Source organism: Cololabis saira, chromosome 17 (assembly GCF_033807715.1).
Source record: "Cololabis saira isolate AMF1-May2022 chromosome 17, fColSai1.1, whole genome shotgun sequence".
NCBI lineage: Eukaryota > Metazoa > Chordata > Actinopteri > Beloniformes > Belonidae > Cololabis > Cololabis saira.
Window position 1 is genome coordinate 30,841,875 of NC_084603.1, and position 13,803 is coordinate 30,855,677.

A 13,803-nucleotide genomic window follows, 5' to 3' on the forward strand; every position below is an offset into this window, starting at 1 on the left:
AAAGTGATGCGTGATATGACACAGCTTAACGTGGCCGACATGTTTTCTTGTTAGTTGCTGTGGCTGGTTTTGAATGTGTGTTTTGGAGAGACAGCTGCTCTTTTCTCTTGCTGCGTTCTGTCAAAGAAGATTTTACCTAAATGTATCCAGGCGGCCCGGCCTGCGTTCATCCCTGATGTAATATCATTTCACAACATATTAAATCTTATAAACAAGGAGTTGTTTAAACTGCAAGCTGGTCTCGATGGACGTATATAAGAAAATGCTGTTAAAATTGATATTGTAAAAATTAAACGGTTCAAAGCTGTGATAAATGCACCATTTCTCAGAATGGCAAGATCAATCAAAACTTTATGTCATTTAATGTTTAATTAAATTTTTCTCCTGTCAATCAGTCTTACAGTGAAAACGTGTGTGTGTGTGTGTGTGTGTGTGTGTGTGTGTGTGTGTGTGTGTGTGTGTGTGTGTGTGTGTGTGTGTGTGTGTGTGTGTATACTATAAATATTGACATTATCTTTCTTCCATTAGTTCATGTGACTCACATGCAGCATGGTGGTGTCGTGGTGGGACTGTGGGGTATTTAACTGTAATGTAATGATAGTGTTGAACTGCAGCCGGAGGGTTGAATGACACTCTGTAAATGAAGAGGTAATTCCTGATCCGATCCCCCGCTGCAGCTCTGTGCTGCTGTATCCCGGCCAGCTGCAGTGAGCGGTCAGTTAAGTCGGAGAGAGCAAAGCCCAGGCTGGTCTTATTGTGTTACCAAAAAAAAACCCACAAAAAAAACATATTTTAAATAATGATCATCATCATAAAACTTTAATAATGATGATGTTATTAAATGTGTTCACAGGATCATAAAATGTTTCTAAGTTACCAGATATATGATCAAAAACACCCATCAAGGCTGTGGATATGGATTTCTGCTCTAAATCTGGACCTGGTCTGGACCCAGACAGCTTATACACACAACGTAAAACTAAGAAACAACCAAGTCTGTTTTTCCATGCATGTGTGTGTTCTAAGACTCCTGGGGTAGCTGTAAATATGAAAGAGACACCTGTCCCCAAAGTAAACTTCTTGAAGTTTTAATTAAAAAGAAAAATGGGTTCAATGGCGTCTTCTCAGGAACAGTCCTTAAAAGACCAGGATGTGTTATCATCTGTGTTATTCTCTGTGTTCAACTGAGTTAAATGAAAATAAAATGTCTTCATAACTCCAAGGAAATTGCATCAAAACAGTCTTCCCTTCTCCACAATCTGATTAGCTAAATAAGGTGATATATCGCACAGATGCTTGTTGACAGGGACATGACTGTCTGCAGTCTTCAAGAAAGTAAAATAAAGAGAGAGGGCGGTGGGGGATGGTTGTTACACATCTTCCAGTTGCTTAGATGTCATTTGGACTAGTCCAGGCAAACACATTTGCTTGCTGACTACCAATATTTTTTAAGGATGATTATGCAGTGAATATCACATTTATAGTGTTTAATGGTCTAGATTAGAAGATGTCAGATGTTTCCCTCAAAAGCCAAGAAAACAAGGATTCAAAGAGGGTCAGTCATAATTCAAAGAAAATATGAGAATGGTGAAAACAGGTTTTTAAAATAGATTTTATTGATTCAATTCAGCAAATATTTAAGATTCCTTTTGACTTTCTGGTGGGGGGAAGCTCTAGAACAATGATGAATTTATCACTAAAACCTCATTCTCATTGTATTAATAACACCTGTGGCAAAACCTGAATCCTTCATGTGTCTGAGGAGATCTCCCATCTCAACTTTACAGGTGGGAATCTGAAAAATGTTGCAACATGGCCTGAAAACTGAAATGAAGCAGAACAAATATTCTGGTACAGAGGAAGTAATAGTTTCCATTTGTGAACTGGATTAGAGAAAATGTCTTAGATTTGACACTTTCATCTCTGCTACTTCTGCACCATCTACTTCATATAAACTTTCCCAAAATGTTAATATATAAATCAAATCAAATCAACTCAAATCAAATCAAATCCAGTTAAATTAAATCAAAACAAATCAAATCAATCTTGTGGAAAAACCTGTTAAACGCTCTTAAATATGTTCTTTCCCACTAGGTGAATAACTGGACTGAAACTGAGCGTCTAAGTTACCAAGAATAAGACCTGAGAGAGGATTCAGATTTCAGTAGATTTATTAAGCAGTTGAATGCAAAAGGGTCAGAACATACATCGGGCGTCTCGATGCAGAATGACAATGAAACAGAGGAATCATAATGATTTTAAAGCATAAATGATGATTCATCATTACGATACAGAAAAACAGAGGTAATCTTTTAGGGACGAAGTATCAGTCTGCAGACTGTTCTCTGTAAAAGGCTAAATTTGCTCCTCACAGTAGTTTTGGTTTAATCAAGTGGCACAATCAAATCAAATCAAATCTGATGTAAGTGTGAGTCGAAATGAAACATTTCCGTTTGCAATTTTTTTCATTTCTTTATGTCAATCTTTACAATTCAAAAAGTCAATTTCTTTTTTTTCTCTTTACGATCCTCAAGGTCATCTGTCTTCCCAACAGTGTTACTCTTTTAAAAACCTGATTATATCTTGGTCTAAAAGAATAAGAACAAATGAACAACTATAACATCAGGATTTCAGCGTAATCGTACACTGGCAGTTGCCATCTAAGCAGAACCCAATCAATACTACTACTAATCAATAATTCTAGCAGACAAGTAGTTGGTTAGTTGTGGTAACAGTTTATATAGTGCACGCTCCTCAAGTTCCACTTTGATTGTCTTCATGAAAGAGCTCTGTGAAAGGAGGACCTTGTGGTGTAAGAAGACTTTACAGTTATTGTCAAACAGATATATGTACCTAATCAATATGAGGCGTTGACTCATTATGGAGATGTCTTACTGTGTGCTGTCCAAATAGAAAGGTCAGGGACCCACAAAACAATGAGTTATCTTTTTAAAATTCGCATTAGATACTGACCCTATAACGTGTGTGATTTTGCTGATTGCGTCAGTGTCAATATGCTGATTAGTGCTGAGTGCTAATGCATAACAGATGACATGGCCGTCGCTCGGGAAATAACTGATGCTGACAGAGGCAATATCTTCAAGTTTGGTGTCATTTTTGCACATCTGCAGCAAAAATTGTGGAATAACGGCCACAACATTCACATTGCATTCACAAGTAAAACACTGTAATGAACATCCATCTGTACATTTGCTGCCAACTTCATCCTTTTAATTGGATGGGGGAGGGGGAGGGGTGCTGGGGCTGGAAAAAGAGAAAAATCAAGTCAAAGAAACTGCATTTAAGGGTTGATTCAGCATGAGAAGGACTGTTTCTGGATGTGCTGACTTTGTAGAAGTTCCAACCTGGAGATCTTTTGTAAATGTGAACGTTCACGCCGTGACCATGAAATAAACCCAAAGAGTTCTTGTCCTAGTTTTATGTTGGTTGACTGTACAATAGTATGTTGTCACAGCCATCTTCGTTGTTACAGGGAAAGCACAGCAACGTAACTAATCTGCTGTTGGTTCCTTCAGCATGTTGGAGTTGATTGGGGCCACAGGTGGATTAGCAGTCACTGAAAAACAAGGGTCTACTGTTAGAGACCAAATTTATTAAAGCTACCATTATGGAAATCATTATGATTCCTTAAAATCATTAATTTCTTCCTCATTTGAACCTATTTTGCTTTACTATAACTTGTGCATTAAAACTAGGTTATTTGGTAAATGGAAAAATCATAAACAAGCTACTTGAAAAAGATTTCTTTGATAGGACTACACATTGAAAGAATGGCACTGAAGTTAGGCAATCAAAGTGTGTAGAAAAGCAAATAAAGTGGGCTACTTGGTTACGACTTTAGTCATTTACAAAAATTCCACAATGTCATTAATTCCTTTGGCAAGTCCACATGCGTCCTGTGCCCAGTGTTTCCTATTGTCACCATTGTGAGTACAGACACAAAGTCTGTGTTTGAAGTTAATGTGTTGCTGATACAGTTAGTTTCAAGGTAATTTGCTGTCTCACACGATCACTCTAACATGTCACACACTGAGACTGAGACTGATTTTCTCTCACAGTTCTCTTTTTGGACATTATCGTGTCTGCCGCTGGGATAGTTACTTGCAGAGTCATGATTTAACACTTACACTGCAATATAAACCATAAAAAACAACGCCACTAACTATGGATACATTTATGGTTGAATATAATTTAAACTGATGAGGGACATTAAAATTCCCCGTATAAACATAAAAGTAAATAGAAATTGACTCAAGTTTTGGGTCAAACCCTAGTGGTTCTTTGCAGAACTGCACTTCCGTCTGCATGTTTTCCTTTATTGCCTCCAGCACGTAATTGGCTGATGTCAACGTGGGGTAGAAGGTCTAGACTCCTCCACTAATTCCTCCAGCCATCAGTCCACAGCATGTGTGGGATGTAGTTTGATATAAAACAACTTCATTTTTCAGTCTAAAACATTTGAGCCTAATGGTGCGACTGCAGCGCCTACTCATATCCTCTTTATCTCCCGCATCTAGCTATTAACTGGAGACTCTGTGGAAATACGTGTAATCATTTATATTAAAAAAAATGTGAAAGATGACTTTAATCTGCCGTGGTTCCATATACACCAGCTCTCAAAAGAAAGAATGAATGTGATCCTGGATTTGAGAAAGAACAGCTCAATCTGCCTTTCAAGGGAGATTACTTTTAATGGCACTATATCAATAAAAGTGAACCTACAGTACATGAGATGCATCAGAATGAGTTCATCAATTTCCCTTCGAGGATTGGAAAAACATTTTAGATTTTTTTTTGTTAATAAACATTTTTTGTGAATTAAACATAATCTAAACATCAAATTTTCTTCCGGAAATTAGAATATATTTGAATTGACTCTACTGGCTCTATTGTTTCGATTTTAACATACAGCATTCATAAATAAACATTTTTTAAATCGTTTAGGGAAACAGAAATTATGAAAAGTCCAGACAAATTGTGTATGTATCATGACATCTCCTGGACAAATAAAGATGTATTGTATTGCATTAAATTAACAGCAATCTTTAAATAATAATCTTTTAATAATTTTACATTAAATGGACTGGTGCTGCTCAGTGAAATGTATGTTTCTCTTAGTGAAAACGTAGAATACAAAATTGTGCGATTCACTTTGACGAGATCGGTCTTCATACTGTATCTTCCGGTTTCTCTCTGTTTTTTTCTCTCATACTTTTATCTAATCGTAGTCTTTATTTATTTCAATCTTTGGTTTGGAGAGAAGGGATGTCAAACAACAGGGACGCGGCAGTGATGTGTGAACGGGTCTGGTCAAAATTCCTGCCTAATTGAGTCCATAATAACCTTTCTTGTTTCTGTTGTGATATGATCATTCCTATATTTAAACAAGCCAAAATGGAAGCGAATTTATCAAATGATCAACAATAATAATAAATAAAATAGTAAAAAAAATACATATTTTTATTAACACTCAACTAAAATCCATTTATTTTACAGTCTATATTATTCTGAAGCAGACCATTGTCCACAATTGGCACTTGTCTAAACAGTTTAGGATTTTCGTTTGCAACAGATAAATAGATTTAAACTATATGTCTGAGAATGTATACACAAACCTTACACTTATAACTTCTGACGAATCAAAAATCCTTTCAGCGAAGCTGAGTAAAACACGCCTCAGTGGTGTCCTGCTGGATGAACTTAAACCCAATGAATCATTTAACATGAAACACCTTTGCTAATATATCTAAATATAAAACTGGCTTTTTAAAGCAATGGCAGCCTTATAACAGATGAAAACGGTGGGAATTGATCTGTTTTATCAATGCGTTGATCTTACTTTATTCTGCATAAATATCCTACGAATTGTCGGCCTATGTGTTTGACAGCATCAGGTGCCAATTTAATGTTTGCATTTTTTTGGTCATTAGGCTACAAGCTAAATAATGGACGAGTCATGGGTAGAAAAACAACGGAATACAACTAAATAAATGTCCATACTACTTTTAATAATGAACCAAATTTAGTGTTAACTTAAATCTGTTTTTTCATGTGTCTCAGATGAGCACTGTCGACTCCCGAGAGGTTAACGCGTCTTCCTCTGGTCCAGGTTCAGACCGGAGGGTCGGGCTCTGTCTGCTCGGATTTTCTGCTCTGTCACTCTGTGTTGATCCGATTTAGACTTGAATCCCGTGATCGTGAAAACGGATGCCTTTTCTCAGCGATTACATCGTGATCTGCAAACCTCAAAGGAGACTGGAACTCTACCTTGACAGTCGTAAAGCTGCATTTCATAGGTGATTTGAGAAAAATCAATCTGGGAAATATAAAGGGGGGAACTGTTCAAATTAAATATAAGAATGGACTCCATTGAAATTATGTCCGTTTTGAAACAGTGATATTATTTTAGTCTTATTACTGTTAATTTTCTGTTATCATGGGTAAGAATAAAAAATAATTATAAAACCCCAAATAAAGTTTAAAATGGTATCTTGTCTCTATTTTACTTTAAAAGTATATTTTCATACTAACTGCTCTTTTCTGCAGTTAACACTAATTAGATGTAGAATTACTTGCATTATAATATTTACTCTCGATAGTATAAAAATCGCTATAGACGCTACCGTCTTTCTCTCCCTATCCTTTTCTTAATGCTTACCAGGGCAAGAATGGGATCACTGGGGTAGAATCAGAACCTGGACAGAAGAAAATAAAATAGGTTCAGCTATTGGCGATATGTCATATGATCAATATTTGATAAATGTGTTTATCCCCACAGAATTCAACCGAATAGGAGGTTTTTCCCGGTCGAGGCCGAGCTTTGTCGGAACGGACATGCGCCCTTAAACTAAACGTTTTTCTGGCAATAACATACTGACAAGTCCAATAAATGGTCTGTCCCTCTATAACCAAGTGTTTTGGCCCATAAGGTCTCTGGCCCAGATATTATGTCAACATAGAAAGAGGAAACGAGGGCATCCTCGTTAAATAGGCCGTGCGAACTCCAGTTATGATGGGGATTAATATGATATAATATCAGCGTCACCAGCGACGATAATAATGACTACAAATGATATAAAAAGACATACAACCAGAAAAAAAGAATTGTGAGAATAAATGCTGTTTTCCAACATTATAAGGGACCAATAGAATTGTATCCTATACATTGTCAAGAAAATGTATAGGATTCAGTCCACTGAAAACATATATTTTGTTTTTTTATGAACAAACATAAATGATATTCCTAAAACATTTGATCATTTCTAAGGCTGTGTATTTTCTGTTGCCCTATTGTTTTTTTTTTAATCCACAAAAAGGAGACGCGGTTGTTTTTCCATTTTTATTCTCATTGAGGATTTTTTTCCCCCTTTTTTTTTTTTTTTTTACCTATCTACCATATGATTTCTGCATTCCGCACATGTACCCATGTGTGCTTTGTGCAGGAACTGGAAAGTTGGAATAGTTCTAGCCGTTAATTTTTCATTCAATATTTGATTTATTAGGGGTTAATGAAACGGAAAAAACATTAGTATCAGGATTACTCATCATTTATAATACCCTATGTATCAAGAGCATAGGTTTTTCTGGAGAGCCCGTGCATCTGAGAAAGAGAGAGCTTTATTAGGCCCATAACTCTTCAGACTCCGGAGGAAACTCTGAGCCCCAAAGTTTAAGGCCAACTACCTCCCTGCTGCAGCCAGACCTCAGAAAACTCCGTTTAGAGTCGAGAAAAAGCTGCGAATGTCGGAGTGAGATGTCGCAGATGAGATTTGGATAGTCCACAGGTGTGGGATACGGCTGAGTTCAGCTGGCTCCAACTTCTGCCAGTCGACAGTTATTTGACTGGATCATGAGTACAAAACAGAGTGTGTGTGTGTGCAGAGAGAGGGGGGGCAGTGAAATGCAGATATTTTGCACCCTTCTGTTCATCTGACATTGAACACTGGGAACAAAAGCAATGAAGAAAAATGCAATTCCGCCATCTACTGGCCAAAGCTGGAACTACAAGTTAAACGTTGCAGGTTTGAAGCCGGACGCGGCTGCTCTCCATCTGCTTCCTGACGCTGCTCACGTGATTTCCCAGTTTTGGCTCAGATTACTGAACAGAAATTACACAGCTCTTTTTGAATTGCATAAAATGTGATCAAAACTGCATAAACGTTGTTTTTTTTAACCTTTTTGAGTAAAATATTAAATATCACTCAAATATTGCATTTTTAAAGAATACAGTGTACATGGTCAGCATGTTTATTTACAGTTGGCAAATCTCATAATCCTCACAAAAGAAGCATAAAAAACAATAGTAAAAGCCACAGATAGGCCGTGAGTATTAAGCACCATAAAGAATAGTTTCTTTTTGTATGATAGTGCTGATGTTTTACTCAGAACCTCCAGTCGTGAGCTGCTCTCACACCATGTTTAAGGCAATTATTCATCTGCACTGGGATGTGCTGCCCTGCCAGTTTTGTTGCATTTTTCGGAATGTTAGGAGAGAGTCTTATATTCACTTTAATACCTCTTTCAGCTGTTATATAATCGATAAACATCAGGTGAACCTGTTCCAGCACCCACATAACCACATACCATAAAACTCCCTCTACCACATTTGACACCTAGATACACGCGGTCTGCTTCGGATCATGATGAGGAAGTGTTGATGTTGTTCTATATACTTTTTCTCTTCCCATCATTTTGATACGAGTCCATCTTGCTGTCATCTGTCCAATTAATTCATTTCCATAACATCAATCTTTTTTTAAATATTTTCTGTTGAAGTCTAATTCTGATTTCTTGTTCTTTCTTGTTCTTGTTTTAAAACCTCTGTATTGACATTCAGGAAGGTTTCTCTTAATGTTTTTTTCTGTGATAATGACAAACCTTCTCCAGAGTATTCTTGACTTCCGTTGATATTGTGAAAGTGTTTTTCTTCACCGAGGAACTGATTCTGCTCATCATCCCTGTTACGATTGTTTTTTATGGTCTTCGAGACCTCTTGGTGTTGTTGAATTCACCGGTGCTCTCAGTCTTTTTAAGAATGTACCGAATTGTTGATTAGGCCTCACCTAAGGTTTTTGCTGTATGTTATAGATTTCTGCGCATGTGCGTGTTTTCCAGCCTAATCATTGCCTCCTTAACTTACACTGATATCTCCTTGAACACCATATTGCTACCTACAATCGATCAGCTGCCAAGTGTCAATTCAACACCTTATATCAACTCCAGACATTTTATCTACTTCATGTGTCTGCACATAAGGAGACAATCAGCCACACCTGGACAAGTTCAGGTCTTATACCAGAGGCCTGGGACCTTGAGGGTCATCATGGGCAGTATTTTCTGCTGTTCCTAGGATTGCGGTTGTCAGGCAGATCATTGTTGTTGTACCTGGGTCTAGTCTGGAGGACACCGCTCCAAGTGCCCCAACAACCACTGGCACCATTGCTGTCTTCACCTTTAGTGTTTCTCAAATTTACTTCTTCTTCTTAATATTGCTGTCACTTGGATTGCAACGGCAATCCCCACTGCTGTCTTTGTTGGTTAGCCATCACCAGCTTGTTGGTCTGAATCTGAAAACTTTGACGTTTCATTCTCTACCAATCATGGAAGTAATGCCCCCCTTGACTTTGGGACTTCTCTGGTGAGGTAAACCTTGGCCTCGATCACTTTTCTGTTTATTTTGCTCCTATAATAAATGCCTCTGTTCTGTCATTCAGATCAACCTTTTTAAACCATTGGTAGGGATTTCCTAATAAAAAAATGGTGGGGAAGGTGGCTCAGTTGGTAGAGCGTTCGCCCATGAACCTGAAGGTCAGTGGTTCGAACCCTAGTTCCGCCTGTGTCCACCAAAGTGTCCTTGGGCAAGACACTGAATCCCCTGGTTGCTCCCGGTTGTCAGGCCAGCGCCGTTGTCTATGGCAGCTCCGCCGACGACCGGTGTGTGAATGTGTGCGTGTGTGGGTGAATGTTTGCAGTGTAAAGCGCTTTGGGGCTGTAGGAATACAGCTGGAAAGCGCTATATAAGTGTAAGCCATTTACCAATATGAGCCACTTCTTTGTGATGTTGATAATACATGCCCTCCCTTGTCCATATCTTTTTCCAAGATGCCCCCTAAGCATATATATATATATATATATATATATATATATATATATATATATACATATACACATATATATATATATATATATATATATATATATATATATATATATATATATAGGAACATATTTCTTTTTTTTTTAATAATTATTATCTCCTGACACTTATAATTGAAAGTGCGTATGCACTATGACTGTACATGTGTTACGCCACAGCTGAGAAATATTTTCTTAAACATGGATGTGACCAATAAACTCATGAAGTGCTAGTAATCAGTGGGTGAAGTGATGTCCAGGGGTGTATAAAATGCTTTCTGGCATCAAATCGACTGTATTTATTGCCAGAGTCCTTACAAACACCAGGAAACTGAACCATATCACACCGGTCATGAAATCACTACACTGGCTTCCAGTGAGTCAAAAGATAGAGTTTAAAATTTTACTGCTGGTCTACAAAGCACTGAATGGTCTTGGACCAAAATACCTGATCTGTTAGTTCCTATGAAGCTCCCAGACCCCTGAGGTTCATCTGGATCTGGTTTGTTGTGGTTCCAAGAACCAGAACTAAGCAAGGTGAGGCAGCGTTCAGTTATTCTGCTCCTCACCAGTGGAACAAACTTACTGTAGACCTGAGGTCTGCTCCAACTGTCAGCTCCTTTAAATCAGGCCTAAAAACATTACTGTTTACTGAAGCGTACTCTTATATTAAATACTTACCTGCTGTACTCTACTGCCCTTATTTTTAACAGCTTGTGCTTTTTATTATTTTACTTCTTTTCTTCTTTTTTTATTTCATTTATTCGTTATTTAAGCGTACTCTTAAATTAGCAACCTGTGCTTTTATTATTTTACCTTCTTTTCTCATAATTTTATTTCATTTTATTTGCTATTTACTGACTTGCCGCTTTTAATGTCAATGTTAAGCACTTTGAATCACCTTGTGTTGAATTGTGTTATATAAATAAACTTGCCTTGCCTTGCCTTTATTTGATTGAACATACTTCAAATTACGGTCAATAGTGGGGCTGCTTAAGTCCATTTTTGAGCCAAATCGTTCACTTCATGGTACAAGCACCAAATTTGGTACAAATGATGTCCAGGACATACCTTCTAATAAAAGTACGTTGCCCAGCTGAAAATCCAAGAGGGCCGCCAGTTTTCAAGATGGCCGCCTCGTGAAACGCCAAAAAAAGGTTTTCGAGGTAGAACTTGAATTAACAGAAGAATGTTAATGATCCAAGCATCAAAATGAATGTATTATGTCTGGAATAACTCAATGGTGTCAATTTAATTCCAATATGGCCACCAATTTTCAAGATAATGGCTATTAAATGACTAAAAAGTAGCGTTTTCGCGTTTTTTCTTCAGTTTTCTGCAATGATCTTAAGTGAAAATCTGCAGAATTCTGAGGGATGTTTTTTGTGTGAATCATTTGTGAAAATGTGTCCAAACTTTTGACTGTCACTCACCACACGCTCACACACGCTCACACACGCTCACACACGCTCACACACGCTCACACACGCTCACACACGCTCACACACACACACACACACACACACACACACACACACACACACACACACACACACACACACACACACACACACACACACACACACACACACACACACACACACACACACACACACACACACACACACACACACACACACACACACACACACACACACACACACACACACACACACACAGCAACACAAGCGTTCTTTACTGAAATAAAAGTACTAATTTAGCAATATAAATGATAATTCATTAAAATTCTGTGGTCAACATTTATTGGTTAGTAATTTTTTATAAGAGTGATGTCAAAGCACAACCAGGGCACACTGGTGACATCACTGCTGTGAGACTCAGCATGGGGTTCAGTGTCAGCTTGTAGTGTACTAACTGTAGTTGTAGTTTACTAACTGTTGTAGTGGTATACCATGGATGTATTATAGAAACTGGATTGGAGACTAAAAATGGCCGCCCATTCATTTCAATGCATTCTGCTCAGCCAGCGCATAAGCCGAAAAAATCTCTGACTTCCGGGTTTACTTCCGCATACAGCGGCCCATAGAGCATGCGCAGTTGAGTCACCTCCCATGATGCTCTGGGGCCTCCCATCATGCCCCGGGGCAATGACGCGAGTATTAATATAATATGTATTAATATAATATCTTAATTAATGTATATTATTACATGTATAGCATTACATATATTATTAATATAATATAATTATATAATATATATTAATATAAAACATCCGTGGAATGCACGGACACGGCTGTGACGTCAGCCGTGACGTCACGCCCAGAAAGAGACTTTTCTTTTACTTTTCTGGCCGTTATAAAACATTTTTGACGGATATAAAGTCCATGACTTAAAAATATAGAATACAAAGATTAGTAATTGCCGGGGATTACAGCTGGAGGTGTCCTGTGAACAGTTTTAGAGGCTTCTCTTTTACTATTGCGGTCTATGGGAAAAAAGCTTTCTGGGCCGCATGGGATTTTTGGTTGCAGTACCGCGGTTGGCCACTGGAAAAAATCGGCGCGCCTTCTGAGTGCCAGACCCGGGGGCTGTGGTATACTCACTGTAGTTGAAGTATACTTTAGTGTCCCAAATGCTATCTAATAAGCCCCTGTATAGACTCAACTAGAAGTTTAGTTAGTTGTAGTATTGTAGTTAGATAGCCACACCTGAATTGACAGGATGTGCCAGCGCGGGATAGCCGAGCCAAGGGTAACGGGGCTTTAGTTACCTGGATGGTGTACAGATCGCACAGGATTTATGGCACTGGATGAACGATCGGGCTAGGTGCAGGGCACCAGATACTTGAACCTAGTTGCATCCCATATTCCAATGTGCTATGATATTTTGTATGTTTGGGTGGTAAAAGGATAATCCCTTGACCTTCAACTGTATAAGATGTCTGCCGATAATCCATTGAGTTGTGCTACTAAAACTGACTGGAGCAAGTGTTGCCTCTGTCAGACAGATACAAAAGCAGCGTTGAAGTCTCCCCCTACCCGTTATGAGTGTAGTTCTGACGGCTATTCCATGATAGCCAAAAACATACCTCTATTTCAGGCAATCAACCTGTTGCCCATCAGGTTAGACACATCCAGATTGGATGATGGAGGTGGCATTGAGGATACATTGAGGCGAAACGGTGCAATGTATCACCAAAATTGTCGCAAAATGTTTAGCAACTACAAACTCAAGCATGCCACTAAAAGAGCAGCTGAAACTCAAAATGATCCTGGTGAAGGACATCAAAAAATTCGAAGGGCTAGCACTGAAGTACAGCAGTGTTTCTTATGCGAAAAGATGGAACCAACATCAGAGATGCGACAAGCCATGACCATGCAGCTGAATGAGAGGCTCAATGAATGTGCTCGTAGCCTTAATGACGGAAAGCTTCTGGCATTATTGAGTGGCGGAGATGTGGTGGCCCTAGAACTTAAATACCACTGGTCTTGCTTAACGGACCTGTATCACAGAGAGAGGGCACACATTAAAGCGGAAAAACAAGAAAAAATCCAGTCGTCTCAAGAAAAGGAAGCCTTTCATTTGGTGTTCTCTGAACTTCTGACGTATGTCATTGAGGCAAAAAAAACAAACAGTGATGGGCATTCTGTGTTCCGACTTGCTGAATTGGTTAGTCTATACAGGAAG